This window comes from Schistocerca americana, chromosome 5 (assembly GCF_021461395.2).
Source record: "Schistocerca americana isolate TAMUIC-IGC-003095 chromosome 5, iqSchAmer2.1, whole genome shotgun sequence".
NCBI lineage: Eukaryota > Metazoa > Arthropoda > Insecta > Orthoptera > Acrididae > Schistocerca > Schistocerca americana.
The window spans coordinates 109,795,972-109,811,408 of NC_060123.1; the positions used below are offsets into that span (position 1 = coordinate 109,795,972).

A 15,437-nucleotide genomic window follows, 5' to 3' on the forward strand; every position below is an offset into this window, starting at 1 on the left:
GGCACTAAATGTGCTGACATTAGCTGATACGTGTCCAGAAGCCACAATGACTTTCTACTGTCACCTTCGTTATGAAGCTGAGCTAGATCTTTGAGTCAAAGGATACAGACATATCTAGAGACTCTCTCCTATCCTCCCGAACAGGCTTTGGAGGGCCCAACGGTACCGACCTATCGTCGTGTCACCCTCAGCTAAGAGGCGTCACTGGACGCGGATATGGAGGGGTATGTGGTCAGCACACCGCTTTCCCGGCCGTACGTCAGTTTACGAGACCGGAGCCGCTACTTCGCAGTCAAGTAGCTCCTCAGTCTCACAGAGGGCTGAGTGCGCCCCGCTTGCAAACAGCTCTCGGCAGCCCGGATGGTCACCCATCCAAGTGCTAGCCCAGCCCTAGAGAGCTTAATTTCGGTGATCTGACGGGAACCGGTGTTACCATTTCGGTAAGGCCGTTGGCACAAACACCATTGCTGAGAGTTTAAAATTCGCAGGTTCCTTGAATTGCGACTCAGAGATGTAGATAAATAACAAAGTCTCTACTGGACCATTCAGCCGGCCGCGGTAGCCGTGCGGTTCTAGGCGCTCCAGTCTGGAGCCGCGCTGCTGCTGCGGTCGCAGGTTCGAATCCTGCCTCGGGCATGGGTGTGTGTAATATCGTTAGGTTAGTTAGGTTTAAGTAGTTCTAAGTTCTAGGGGACTGATGACCACAGCTGTTGAGTCCCACAGTGCTCAGAGCCATTTGAACCATTTGGACCATTCATTCCGTGGTGATACACACTACATGCGTTACAGAATCGTAGACGGAGAGAAGATGCTTACTGTTAAAGTGTAACGCCGTACACACAACAGAAAGTTGGTGAAGTATTGGCGAAATGGAATCCCAAGAAAACCGCAAGCGTTAAGGATATTCACGCAGACTTTTCGAAAATATTTAACGATTGTCTATGAATGGGTCGGGTCACGGAATACTGCTAGAGTAGCCGCGATTACGTAGTCATAAGATTCTTTGTAGACAATTAGCGTATTGTGGGACTAGATTTTCCTGTCATAGCTTGCTAAAGTACATAGGGATCCGGGGATTTGACCGGAGTCAGTTTGTGTTTGGAATGGGGTATTGCGTTGATCATCAGACAAGCACTGCGCCCAGATAGTACTTCTGCCCATAAATATGCGGGTTACATCAGTGATCAACACAACAGGCACCTTCGTCAATCAACGGTCGCCATAAATGTTTGCGCTCTTACAAGTCATGGAGATTACCGGCACACTAAACTTATCATTGTAAATTACTGTAAAATTGTCTGCGACAGACATTAGGTAAGGAAATGTATTTAAAAGAGATATCCACTACGATCGACATGTGAACCGATATTTTGGGAGAAGTAATACGAACCTGTCCTAGCGATGTAATGAACCTCCCGTTTTTTGTTTTTTTTTCAGGAAGACATATGCACTATACTCAATTACCAGTGTCTGGGTCATATTTTGGAATTTAGTTTGTGGGAGAACAAGGCGCCGGCCGGAGTGGCCGAGCGGTTAAAGGCGCTACAGTCTGGAACCGCACGACCGCTACGGTCGCAGTTTCGAATCCTGCATCGGGCATGGATGTGTGTGATGTCCTTAGGTTAGTTAGGTTTAAGTAGTTCTAAGTTCTAGGGGACTTATGACCACAGCAGTTGAGTCCCATTGTGCTCAGAGCCATTTGAACAATTTGAGAACTAGGCCTCCAATTATTTCCTCTGAAACCATGATACAAAACAGAGTAATTCATTCAAATGATACTTGAAATGTAATGGTAGCACAAACCAACGCCAACCCACCCACAGCTCACGCGTCCAGCCTCTGAGCACTCAATATAAGGCCCCTGAAGACAATGGATACTGTCGCAGACGGTGTTCGTTATCAGCGAGCTGGTCACACCGGAAAGATAGACTTGATCGCAGATGCCGCTAGGAGTGGCAAAAGTCACTGGGAAAATTCCATGTGCTCTATGTTCATTTGGTAATACCTGTATGTCTCCTGTAAAACATACGTATGCCCTTCTACAAACTAATGGTATGTATAATGGACTTAAAGTTGGTAGAATGGGGCATGTAATAACACGGTATTGGGGCATGCATATGTTGCTTCATTAGAATGAAGAGGTCTGCAGTCGACTGTGTACCCTTAAAGACGTCGCTCTGGACTCCAAAGAAAGTCGATGTACCGTGATGGCCACATAAAAGTGAGGTGCAGTGTTTACATATGTAATTCCATTGACATAATGAGTCAACATGAACTGCGACTGGCTACTGGCGTTTCAGTGAAGATATACGCAGAATATATTTCATTTGGAAGATTTTCATCTCATTCCAGCTAGAAAGCGGACTATATGAACTGGTCTCACCTTTTACGTCAGCGGAGATACACTACACCATCGTAGGAATTTGGGATGTCTAGAAAAGTAGCATATCGCTATTAAATTTTGGGAAATAATGAGTTTTTCCAAACTGAATTAAATCCAGCGCTTGTCACCAGATTACCGTTATTTGTCTAAGGGTTTTAAACCTGTTCACCTAATGAAATGAGGGAGCCATATGTGAAACTTATTATTTCAAAAGCAATTTCAAAAATAATTTAAAATAATTGTAATTTTTACCAGTAAATTTTACAGGACAGTATAACAAGACTAACTTCCAAATCTAATTAATTATACTGCTTTTATTCTGAAATATTAATGGTGTCCAGAGCTTAATTAACATTTTTTTCATTTCATATTTCTCACTGTGACAGTAAATCCAAGATAATTAATTAGATCTCCGAACAAATAAATTTTTATCTGATTGAACTTTAGCATGTGGTCTTCTATCTGTGTGTTGCATACCGGCATTGCGCCAGCGATATTCCATTATAAAATATTCAATGTGTGGGAATCAAAAAGAAAATCGTTAAACAAGAAATTCCTGCAAGAAACCGCGGAGGCGAAGGATAGCGATTTTGCTGATAACGTGGATCACAATATATAGTTACATACAGTATTCAAACTTTTGAAACATTACTAAAATGGTTCAAATGACTCTGAGCACTGGACTTTACATCTGAGGTCATCAATCACCTAAAACGTAGAACTACTCAAACCTAACTAACCTAGGGACATCACTTACATCCACGCCCGAGGCAGGATTCGAACCTGCGACCGTAGCAGTCACGCGGTTCCGGACTGATGCGCCAATAACTGCTCGACCACAGGGTCTGGCTGAAACATTACTAGATGGGACACTGCTTAGTACACGGGACTCCAGTTCGGGAGGACTGTATTTCAAACCACCGTCCAGCTATTCAGATTTATGTACGTTCACGTGATCTCCCTAAATCAATCAAGATGAATGCTGGGGATGTTCACGTAAATAGGGCTTGGCCGATTTCCTTCCGCATCCAGACCCGAACGGAATGTGCACTGGTCGGCCGCTGTGGCCGAGCGGCTCTAGGCGCTTCATTCCGGAACCGTCCTGCTACTACGGTCGCCGCTTCGAATCCTGTCGTGGGCATGGATGTGTGTGATGTCCTTAGGTTAGTTAGGTTTAAGTAGTTCTAAGTCTAGGGGACTGATGACCTCAGATACTAAGTCCCATAGTGCATAGAGCCATTTGAAAATTTGAATGGGCCCTGTGTAACAGTTGATCATGTAGGCAGCGGGAGGATCGATTCTAATCTTGCTTCTTTTAATCTGTTAATTAGTTTACTTTTTAAGTATATTGTGATTAAATACAAAATGTAGACTCCTGTTTTTCAAAATTCATTTTGGTTGTAAAGTATTCACTGTACGAATAAGGGAAATAGTTTTTCTATTGCACGAATGATGCTATGATCCTTAGAATATTTATTTAATCTGAATTTGCACGACGTTCCTTAGACATCCGCTCAGTATCTATTTTGTGCCATTATACATTTTCTCTGAGATTGGCTTTTATCTTGGTGGTTAGAAAAATCCTCATTTTCTATTTTCGGCAATTTTTCGTAAATTCTGAGTCAGCTTCCTACGGGATTAACATGTCAGTGATCAGGAATGTATGGGGTGCATGGAGGACGGTTAGGTGATAGGCGTGGAGGAAGAGGAGGAACGGCTTACAGTATGCGTGATATAGTTCACCATCCAGTGTATCCACTGATACTATAGTCATGCTTATAAATTAAGGACAATGCTGATACATGGTGAAACAACGCTTTGATGCTCGGTTTGAGGGTTTAGATCACCTCGGGGTATGACCATGCAGTGCACTTGACCTGCAGTCGTCGCACGGTGGCGCTGGCAGCAGTCCACAATTGCAGAGGTGTGTTGGTGCATGTCAGAGTACGGTGCAGCGAGTAAGTGTGCAGACGTTTTCAGACGTGCTAATGGTGACTGTGGGTTGGAAATGGCTCAAAGAACACACATTGATGACGTCATGAGGGGCGAATGGAGGCTGGTCAGACACAGCAGGTCTTAGCGCGGGCCCTCTGTGTGCCAGAAAGTGTGATCTCATGATTATGGCAACGATTGCAGCAGACAGGAAACGTGTAAAGGCGTCTGCAGTGTACAGTACAACAAGAAGACCGATATCCCACCATTAGGGCCACAGATGGTCACGGAGTACTACAAATAGCCTGGCTAGGGGCCTTACTACAACCACTGGAACAGTTGTCTCCAGACACACAGTCTACAGGCGAGTGAACAGACATGGTTTATTCGCTGGGAGACCTGCAAGGTGCATTCCACTGACCCCTGTTCACAGGAGTTCGTGTACAGCCTGGTGTCAAGAAAACAGTACATGGTTACTGGAACAGTGGTCCCAGGTTATGTTCACGAACGAGTCCAGGTATAGTCTGAACAGTGATTCTCCCCGGGTTTTCATCAGGTTTGACGCAGGAACCAGATACCAACTCCTGAACGCCCTTGAAAGAGACATGTAGACAGGTCGTGGTTTGATAGTGTGGGCGAGATAATTATTGGTGCACGTACACCACTGCATGTCTTAGAAATAGGAACTGTAACAGGTCAGGTGTACCGGTACGCCATTTTGCACCAGTATGTCCGCCTCTGCAGGGGTGCAGTGGGTCCCACCTTCCTCCTGATGGATGTTAACGCACGGCCCCACCGAGCTGCCATCGTGGAGGAGTGCCTTGAAACAGAAGATTTCAGGTGAACGGAGTGGCCTGCCTGTTCTCCAGACCTAAGCCCCATCGACCAATTCTGGGATGCTCTCGGTCGACGTATCGCTGCACGCTTCAAACCCCTAGGGCACTTCAGGAGCTCCGACAGGCATTGGTGCAAGAATGGGAGGCTATACCCCAGCAGCTGCTCGGCCACCTGATAGAGAGTGTGCTTACCAGTTGTGCGGCCTGTGTACGTGTGCATAGTGTTCATATCCCATACTGATGTCGGGGTACATGCGCAGGAAACAGTGGCGTTTTGTAGTACACGTGTTTCGGGACGGTTTTCCCAACTTATCACCAATACCGTGGACTTACAGATCTGTGTCGTGTGTGTTCCCTATGTGCCTATGCTACTAGCGTCAATTCTGTGTAGTGTCACGTTGTGTGGCCCCACATCCTTAATTTATGAACATAACTGTAGAATACTGGTAGGGATGAAGACGTACCAGCGCTCGGTAGTCCACAATTGCCATGGCATAGTCTGTTGTAACTTCGTTTACGAAGGAAGACAAGGTTGTTTACGACAATGTGATTTTTTATTAGCGACTGTCGAAAAAGTTCAGAGCTACACCGTAATTATCGGTATAGTAAGGGATTTTTTTAAAAATTAAGTTTTAAAGTGAAAAGTATTGGTTTGCTGCGCGCTCCACTGTTGTACTAACCACAGGGCAGTTAGTTAGGAATTGTCATATATTTCCTAAGCATATTGAGGAAAATTCAAAATCCACAAATGCATGTAAACGTGCAGACAGGACACCGTTCAAAATGCTCGTGTCTGGTCAATACAACTTCCTGAATTGGATAATGAAAGGAATATGAAATGTTAGCTATTGAATATTCCTTCGAAAAACTAGCTGAATACTAATTCCATTCCAACTTTATATCTACCATCCACTGCCGACGATTTACGACGTAGTAATGAGTCTACTATTGAGACAAATATTTATGCGCAAAACCGAAGCAACCGTAAAAAAGTATATTTTACAGAAAATGTATTACCATCTAACGAAGACGTAACTTCGACTAAATGTTAACTGTGAAAGAATCACGTAAATGAATGCGACAATTTGCGCTTACGCCAACAATTAGAAATTACGGGACCGAAAACAAAAGACTTTTCACCAAAAAAATGTGTATTTACATGAACCTCTCTCGATGTAGCGCTGAGTTATTAAAATCAGAACGTCTTGAAAAAGTGGTTCGGGGCTCTTTTTCTGTCTGTCAATAACAAGTAGTTATGAAAAGACGCTGTAGTAATTGGTCATTTGAAGATACTGCAAAGTCTGCGACCTTACTTTGCCTATCTTATAAAGCGTTTCGTATGTCAGAGACGTACTGATATATCCCCTTCCTAGTGAAATCACTATTAAGAAAAACACTCGGATAATTTAACACTTCACCAGGTTGCATTGATTTAAGCCTCAGTGATTTGAAATCTAAGTCCAAATTATTAACAAACTATGAAGAAGAAGTAGTTTGGAGGGTATGCACTAGTACTTCACCACCCTTAGAAACAAATAGTCTACCTAACGTAAACTTGATAATAATACCAATAATAATGATACACTAAAAATATGAAAATCTTGATTACATTCGTACCTACGTATGAGTTAAGTTAGTTTACACCACGCGTGCAAGAACGTCAATACAGTGTGACGTGGCGAAGGGTCATGGTGACGTTACAGCTCACTGTGAGTCCTATCGTATTTTCTAGTCTCCGTGGCTGCGTCGTTTCATATCAGTTCCAGTTTTACGTCTTCCTTTCAGACAGAAATAAAGGCAATCGAACTCATTAGTTTCAGTAACGGTGATATATTTGCCATCATTATATAAAACAAGGCGTAGAGTTTTTACAGGTCTGCGCACTGGACAGTAGAGAACACTTATTAGCCATCGAAATTGCTTAGTTATTTCATGTGTAGGTAGAGTTTCGGATAGCTTTCACAATACTTTTAAATATTACAGTTGGAGACAAAAGTTTTACAATAACAGGCACATAGCTCAGGTAGTTTTCAACAGTAAAATGTGCAATAAAACCTTTGCCATCAAGCAGGGTTTAAAAGAACACTGATATTCTCCATCGAAAAATGTTAGTTAGTTAGTCAGGTTGACCTCTTGCTTACTGATTGTCACAACGTGAGAGTATAGTAAACTAGGAAAGATAGATTCAGCATTGGTGAAACACGCTTTATCGGAAGACGAAGTATAGTGCTTACACTGTGAGCTTTTCTATGATACTAAGAAACACCAAGAGCAATGCTTAAAATCGCTAAAACGAATGCTAGTTTATATTTAAACAAAGACATATTATTTCCTTTTCACCACTTTTAAATTTTGTTTCACTTATATGGTGAACATAACTTTAATGTAATTTTTAAAATGTAATTAACTTTCTTTTCAATTTAAAGCTGTAATTTGTAAGGGCTACGTATTTCTATCAATATTACTTACGTTTGTTGGAAGTATCTGCGGTATCCGCTTGCCACCTGATCCTGGCCATAGAAACCAAAAAATGGGTTGGGAATAAATAAATAACGATTATGCATAACATCAAGTAAGCATTTTTTGTTTGCTTGTCATGTTCTGCCGAGTAGCAAATTCAGTTAATTTTAGTAACAATAACCTCGAACATTTTACCACCAATATTTAATACACGTAGATCTTAATTCACAAAAGTCACTTGCTTCAGCATATTCATATTTTCATATTTCAACAACACGTGTCTCATGCGAGATCTTGGAAGATTTGGATGACAATGTTGTAGTGTTATAAAGCCTAATACCATGTATTTTGTATCTTAAGAAATCAAATGAACGAACGACTTCGGGATGTTTCTGACACAGCGTAGTTGCACAGTCCTCAACACCCACCAAGATAACGGAAAAGAGTGCCTGCAACAAGACTATTAATTTCTGGCCTCAGTTACAGATACTTGAGAACGGTACTATTCTACGACGTAGTATGTAAATTTGCTGATAGGAACATTGTGTGCTGGATTAAACTCATGTTCACCTAAATGCATAAGAAGAAGGTGACACTAGAACCTGCTTTGAATGTTGAGAAACTACGATAAAGTGCCATTAAAGAACAATATACTACAGAAATCAAAAACCGTTTTGAGGATCTAGAGACCCTGGAAGCAAGAGAGAACGTGGAGGAAAAGTGAAAAGAAATAAAGGCCACGGTACTAAGTGTAGCGGAGGATATATTGGGAAGAAAGAATATAATGAAGAAGAAGAAATGGCTCAACGAGACATACCAGAAAGCTACAGAAAAGAGAAGGAAGATGAGGGAGAAGTGGCTTGCTGATAGGTACAAAGAGCAGAAAAAAGAACATTTTATAAACGTCAGAAGGGAGACAAAGCGAATCCTAAGAGCAGAGAAGAGAATATAGCTAACCAGTTTGCTCGAACAAGTTTAGGAAGAGAGCCAAAACCTGAATTCAAGGCTATTCTTAAAATACATAATAAAATCGGTACCGTGGATCTCAGAGCCCAACTTTTTTCATTAGAGATAAGAACGGCAACTTGTCAAATGACAAGGACAGAATTGTAGACAGATGGAAAGAATACTTCTCAGAACTGTTGAATCGCCGAGACCCAGATGAGATGTTACTTACAGATACAACGGAGGAAAGGGAAGAAGAAGAAGAATGGGGAGTTATTAAAGAAGATGTGGAGATAGCAATCAAAGGACTCAGAAACAACAAAGCACCAGGGGAGGACAGAATAACATCAGTATTAATCAAGGAGAGATGCGACAGCTTACACTTACAGATATATAAACTGATCCAGTTCGTATGGGAGAAGGAGACACTACCAGAATAATGGTAACTGGCTGTAATATGACAAACATACAGGAAGGGATGGAAAATGGAATGTGGTAACTACAGAAGAATGAGCATGTTGAATGTAACGTATAATGTGCCGTCCAGCATTATCCTCAGAAAATTATAACCATTCATAGAGAACAACATACAGGAGTACCAAGCTGGCTTTCGACCAAACCGATCGACAGTAGATCACATTTTCGCACAGAGACAACTGTTAGAAAAACACTGCGAATATGATAAAGACTTCCACAGCCTGTTCGTCGACTTTCAATGTGCGTGTTACAGCATCCACAAGAATAACCTATATAATGCAATGCGTGACATCAGAATCCCTGAGAAGCTATTGAGAATGGTGCAAGATTGTATGGAAAGGACAAAGGCAGCAGTACCTTTCTGAGGAGCCACATCAGAAACATTCGATACTGAGACAGGCCACAGACAAGGGGATGCAGTCTCATGTGCTCTGTTCAGTGTCATCTTAGACAAAGTGATAAAAGAGTGTAGGCAACACGAGTGGGCTGGAGTACGGCAACTTCAATTCTCTCGCATATGCAGATGACATAGTATTACTAAGTGAATCAAATCATCATTTTAAAGGAACGTTACAGAAAATGGACAACCATGCACAGAAGGTAGGGCTCAAAGTGAATAAAGACAGAGTTCATGCAATTAGGAAGAAGACAAGAGCAGGATGAGTTTCTTGCCATAGATGACAAGAAGTTCAAGAGAGTATACCAGTTCATATACTTGGGATCTTGGTTTACCACGGACAACAACATAAAACTTGACATCAAGGAAAGATTAGCAGTGTGAATGAAATGCATGAATTCCCTCAGAGAGACGGTCGGCTCTAAATCGAGCTCAGTGAAGACTAAGATGAAAATCTACAGCACAGTGATATGCCCAGCAGCAATGTACGGTTCATAAACATGGAGCATGACTGAGCGAGAAAATGAAAAACTATTAATATTTGAAAGAAGAGTAATGAGGAAGATATAGGGACCAGTTTAAGATAACGGAGAATGAATGAGAGGGAAATTGAGGAAATCTACCTTTTGATGCGACAACCAACTTCCAACAGAAGATAAAGAGCAAACGATTACAATGAGTGGGCTATGTAGCCCGTATGCCAGATGGAAAACAGGCGAAGATGGCACTAGAGGGGATACCAAACACCAAACGCTCAAATGGATCACAAAGGCAGCTCTAAATGGACGACCTGGCGATGGACCTAGCAGCACTGGGGATTGAGGAGACCTGGAGGAAATGGGCACAAAACAGGAAGGAATGAAGGCAGTTTGTGGAAGCAGCGCCTGGTCTGCAGGGCCTGTGATCTCTGGACCATAATTCTAGTAACTCACATAATCAGATCTGTAGATCATTTGATGGAACTTGAACAGGTCACAATTTCACAAGTTTACAGGGTGGTCCATTGATAGTGACCGGGCCAAATATTTCACGAAATAAACATCAAACGAAAAAAAGTACAAAGAACGAACTCGTCTAGATTGAGGGGAGAAACCAGATGGCGCTATGGTTGGCCCGCTAGATGGCTCTGCCTTAGCTCAAACGGCTATCAACTGCGTTTTTTTTAAAAATAGGAACCTCATTTTTATTACATATTCGTGTAATACGTAAAGAAATATAAATGTTTTAGTTCGACCACTGTTTTCGCTTTGTCATAGATGGTGCTGTAATAGTCACAAACTTATAACTACTTGGTATCACGTAACATTCCACCAGTGTGGACGGTATTTGTTTCGTGGAACATTACCCATGTTAAAATGGCCCGTTTACCAATTGCGGAAAGGGTCGATATCGTGTTAATGTATAGCTATTGCGATCAAAATCCCCAACGGGCGTATGCTAAGTATGCTGCTTGGTATCCTGGACATCATCCAAGTGTCCGGACCGTTCGCCGGATAGTTACGTAATTTAAGGAAACAGGATTTGTTCAGCCACATGTGAAACGTCAACCACGACCTGCAACAAATGATGATGCCCAAGAGCAGGGCTCACAAGATCTATGTACTAATTTATATTTACGTGACAAATCCTAATTCTAGGGTTATACTTCATTTTTGGCAAATGGATCTATGCCGAAATTTGTAAAAACGGCGATGGTACATTAGTCCTTACTAATGTAAAATTGCCACCTTCTGAAGAAGACAAATTTATATTTGTCGAAACCTAGGTAAAGAATTCTTTATCCATTGCAACTGGTCGGGTGTTTATAATTTTATTACGTGGAACCATTGCTGTTGTGCAGCTATGTTTAAAATATACATCGATACCTTCAGAGGTGTTTGTCCAGACTGCTGTGCACACCTGTACCTCTATTACCCAGTGGCACGTCCTCTTGCATTGATGCATGCGTCTATTCGTCGTGGCATACTATCCCCAAGTTCATCAAGGTCCTTTCGATACAGACCGCCCCACTCCTCAACGGCGATTCGGCATAGATCCCTCAGAGTAGTTGGTGGGTCACGTCGTCCATATACAACCCTTTCCAGTCTATCTCAGGCGTGTTCGATAGGGTTTATGCCTGGAGAACATGCTGGCCACTCTAATCGAGCGATGTCGTTATCTGCAGGAAGTCGTTCACAAGATATGCACGATGGGAGCACCAATTGTCGTCTATGAAGACGAATGCCTCACCATTATGCTGCCGATATAGTTCCACTATCGGTCGGTGGATGACATTCACGCATCGTTCAGCCGTTACGGCGCCTTCCATGACCACCAGCGGCGTACGTCGACCCCTCATAATGTCACCTCAAAACAGCAGGGAACCTCCACCTTGCTGCACTCGCTGGACAGTGTGTCTAAGGCGTACAGCCTGACTGGGTTGCCTCCAAACACTTTGCCGACGAGTGTCTGTTTGAAGGCATATGCGACACTCATTGATGAAGACAACGTGATACCAATCCTGAGCGGTCCATTCGGTATGTTGTTGGGCCCATCTGTACCGCACTGCATGGTGTCGTTGTTACAAAGATGGACCTCGTGATAGACGTCTGGAATAAAGTTACGCATCATGCTGCCTATTGAGCATAATTTCAGTCGTAACAAGACGTCCTGTGGCTGCACGAAATATATTCAACATGGTGGCGTTGCTGTCAGGGTTCCTTCGAGCCATAATCCTCTTCGAGACGCCTGGACACTTCCCTTGTTGATAACCTTCCTGGCACAAAGTAACAATGCGGACGCGATCGAACCGCGGTATTGACTGTCTAGGGATGTTTGAACTACACACAACATGAGCAGTGTACCTCCTTCCTGGTGGAATGACTGGAACTGATCGGCTGTCGGACGCCCTCCGTCTAATAGGCGCTGTTCATGCATGGTTGTTTACATCTTGAACGGCTTTAGTAAAATCTCCGAACGTCAGTGGGACTTTGTCTGTGATACAATATCCACAGTCAACACCTATCTTTGGGGGTTCTGGGAATCTCGGTGATGCAAAACATTTTTTGATGTGTTTATATTGAGGCAGGCAGCTTGAAGGATTAACATTAGTGACTCCTTGCTGCTGGCATCATAGCTACTATTAGCATTGCATGTGGCACAGAATCCGTCCTCAAGTGAGATGAGAACTAACGTGGAAATGGATGCTTATCATATGTTCGTAAACGGTGGACTTGCTTGGTATCACTCTTCGCTCGAATTAACAGGATAGGGTGTGAGGGCCTCTTATGTCTCATTCCACCGATTGTCGAAATAACTGGAATAACTGCAATATGCCACAGTGGTTTTAAAGCACACAATTAGGAATATAGCAGAACATTAAAATCCGTCGATAAAAGCTGATACAGAGACCACAAAATCTCAGTAGACTGCGGTTCCCAACCTATACTGAGTGGGGTGGCGATACCGGCAATGTGTTATTTAATTGGCCACCATATGCAGTACACCACTAACGAATATTGCTCATTAATACACATTTAATTACGAGTGGAAACACAAATACCACGTAACAACGTGCAGTTTGATTAACAAGTAGTCATACTGATACTTCTATAGCTTTATAGATTTATATATTTTTTAATAATTACCGTTTCTGGGAACGTTGTGATGACAGAGTTGTTTATTATATTCGAACTGCGCGAGATAATTAATGAAAGGTCGTAAAAACTGTTCAGAAAATTGGTCTATGACAAATTTTAAACAAATTACAGTTGCGGTAAAAAATGAAAGTTAGAACTCGTAAATAAACTACTGTTGGTATACCGTAAGCGAAAAGGATTGGTGAGATTGTTGTTAACGGCGCATCAGTACGCCCATCTCCGTTTTATTTACACTGTTTTGTGCAGACAGAGGGTAGTGACTTCGCCTCGCAAACTTCAACATATAACGATGTAAAGAGTTTTCAAAGATGCTGAGCCACATTCATTCAATATTTTTGGAAAGAATAAACCATCATTTGACTTTATATTACTGTATTTATGTTCTGTGCTATGTAGATTTCGGCTTTTATGCTGTTATCAAGTAAAATGCTGGAGGACCTTAGGCGATTAACACGTCATATCTGGTAAAGTAAATCCAAAGCACGGAAACAAGACAAGAAAAGGCAATTGCAGATCTTGTTTATCTGTTTTGGACTTAATGTACCAGATATGACGTGTTAATGCCCTACGAGCTTTCAGCATGCTACTTGATAAAGACATAAAAAGAAATCTAGAAAGTACGAAAGATAAATAATACAGGTCAATTGTTGGTCTATCCTTTCAAAAAAAAAAAAAAAGTGCTGACAGTAGTCGAATTTCGGGATTGTTATTACAAGAATCTGTAATAATTATGAATGATTGGCACCGTGCTCTGACCTACCAAATCTGAAACATTATGGTTCATTGAGAGAGAGTCATTGTAGCCAAATAGTTGGGTATAGGGAAACTATAATTTTGTGCAGTAGTTGCTAAACTCAACGTAGCAACATCTGTGACGCAGTTATCACGCATTAGGGGCGTGATGGAACACTGTATACGACTGAAATGTTTGCTGCTTCTCTGCCATTGTTGTCCACAGCAGTCCCCATAAGGAAGGGTTACTGTTAATGGCCTCTGACTGGCTAGCGTCCCTAAAGGAACATCCCGGACGGACTGAGGCGAGGACAGAATGTGAACGTGTGTGCAAAAGGACATGCACGAAAGGGGGTCAGTTAGTGGTGCCGGAAGCATCCTCCGCTACAGACTGCTAAATGGCTTGCGGAGTATGAGGCAGAGGTACATAGCGCACATTCGTGGTGTAAATATAAGGCCGATCAATAAATCCTGTTTGAGGGAGTTGCTGCAGCGTATATGCAGCCCAACGCGACTCCGACCCGGATATATAAGCACTTATATTTAGGCCAGGGGTTAGTGTGGTTCCGCTCTCTTTGTTATTGCTCGAGTAACAACTAATATATTGATAAATGGATGACATAAAATATGTTGCTACGAAAAGAGCCCTGAAATAGTTTTTAGGGATGCTGTGCTGTGACTTTCTTTGGATCATTAATTTTCAACAAAACATAATATATATGTTCTGGACCTGGCTTTCTATAAAAAACCCACTGTTTCGTTACTGTAACTCCCTATAAAGTTCAACATATCATTCTTACTTTACAATTATTGAAAAGGTTACTGAGAATTATTTAGTTATCAGTACTGATGTTGCAGTACACGATGTTTGCTCAACATCAAAGTTCGCAGTGGATTTTTGCTAACGTTGAAACACCTATAAGTACCACGACTAACTCGAGAACATGAGACTATTATCAAAGAAAAATTTTTTCTACCATAGTGTTTGCCAGACCAGAACTACGCACAGCAAGATTTCTTTTATGTCATGAAGGTGACATATCTTTTTGCACTGTTAATAATACAACATCATCCGCAGCCCCCGTCCACCTGTAAAACACATCATAAAATCTGTTGCTCTGCCCTGCAATCCCGAAAGCTGAAAGAAATAATTTTTGTTCACTATTACCAGTCCGCTTCTTTGCGGTATGATTGGTTTCATTCAGTGCAGTTTGAATGCGCTGCGGCAGCGGCTCGTTCGTTCTTAGCGCTGCTCTACACCATGAAAAATATTTAAATAGCTGAAAACGTATTAAAATGATGGGATAAAGTACCAGGCAAGCTTATTACAAATCATAATGCAAGCTTTCACTAAGTGACTCTATTCAAAACATTTAGACAGATTAAATTCTTATACACCTTTACAAATCAATGCCTAATGGCGTGCTTCTCTCAATCTTGACAAAAGTATGCTACACATGCACACAAAATTGCGTCACATGCTCATGCTACTCACGTAACGCCGCAAAGACTACAGAGAAATCAATGCTCGGTCACTACTATTTATACTCGGTTTGATGTATTTGAATCTTTAAAAAATGGCTCTGAGCACTATGGGACTTAACTTCCGAGGTCATCAGTCCACTAGAACTTAGAAC

At 42.0% G+C, this 15,437-nt stretch overlaps 1 pseudogene; it reads right to left on the reverse strand.

Annotated features, from left to right (window-relative positions):
• Window positions 1–336: 336 nt before the first annotated feature.
• LOC124617143 lies at window positions 337–454 on the reverse strand (annotated as a pseudogene).
• Between the last annotated feature and the right edge of the window lie 14,983 nt (window positions 455–15,437).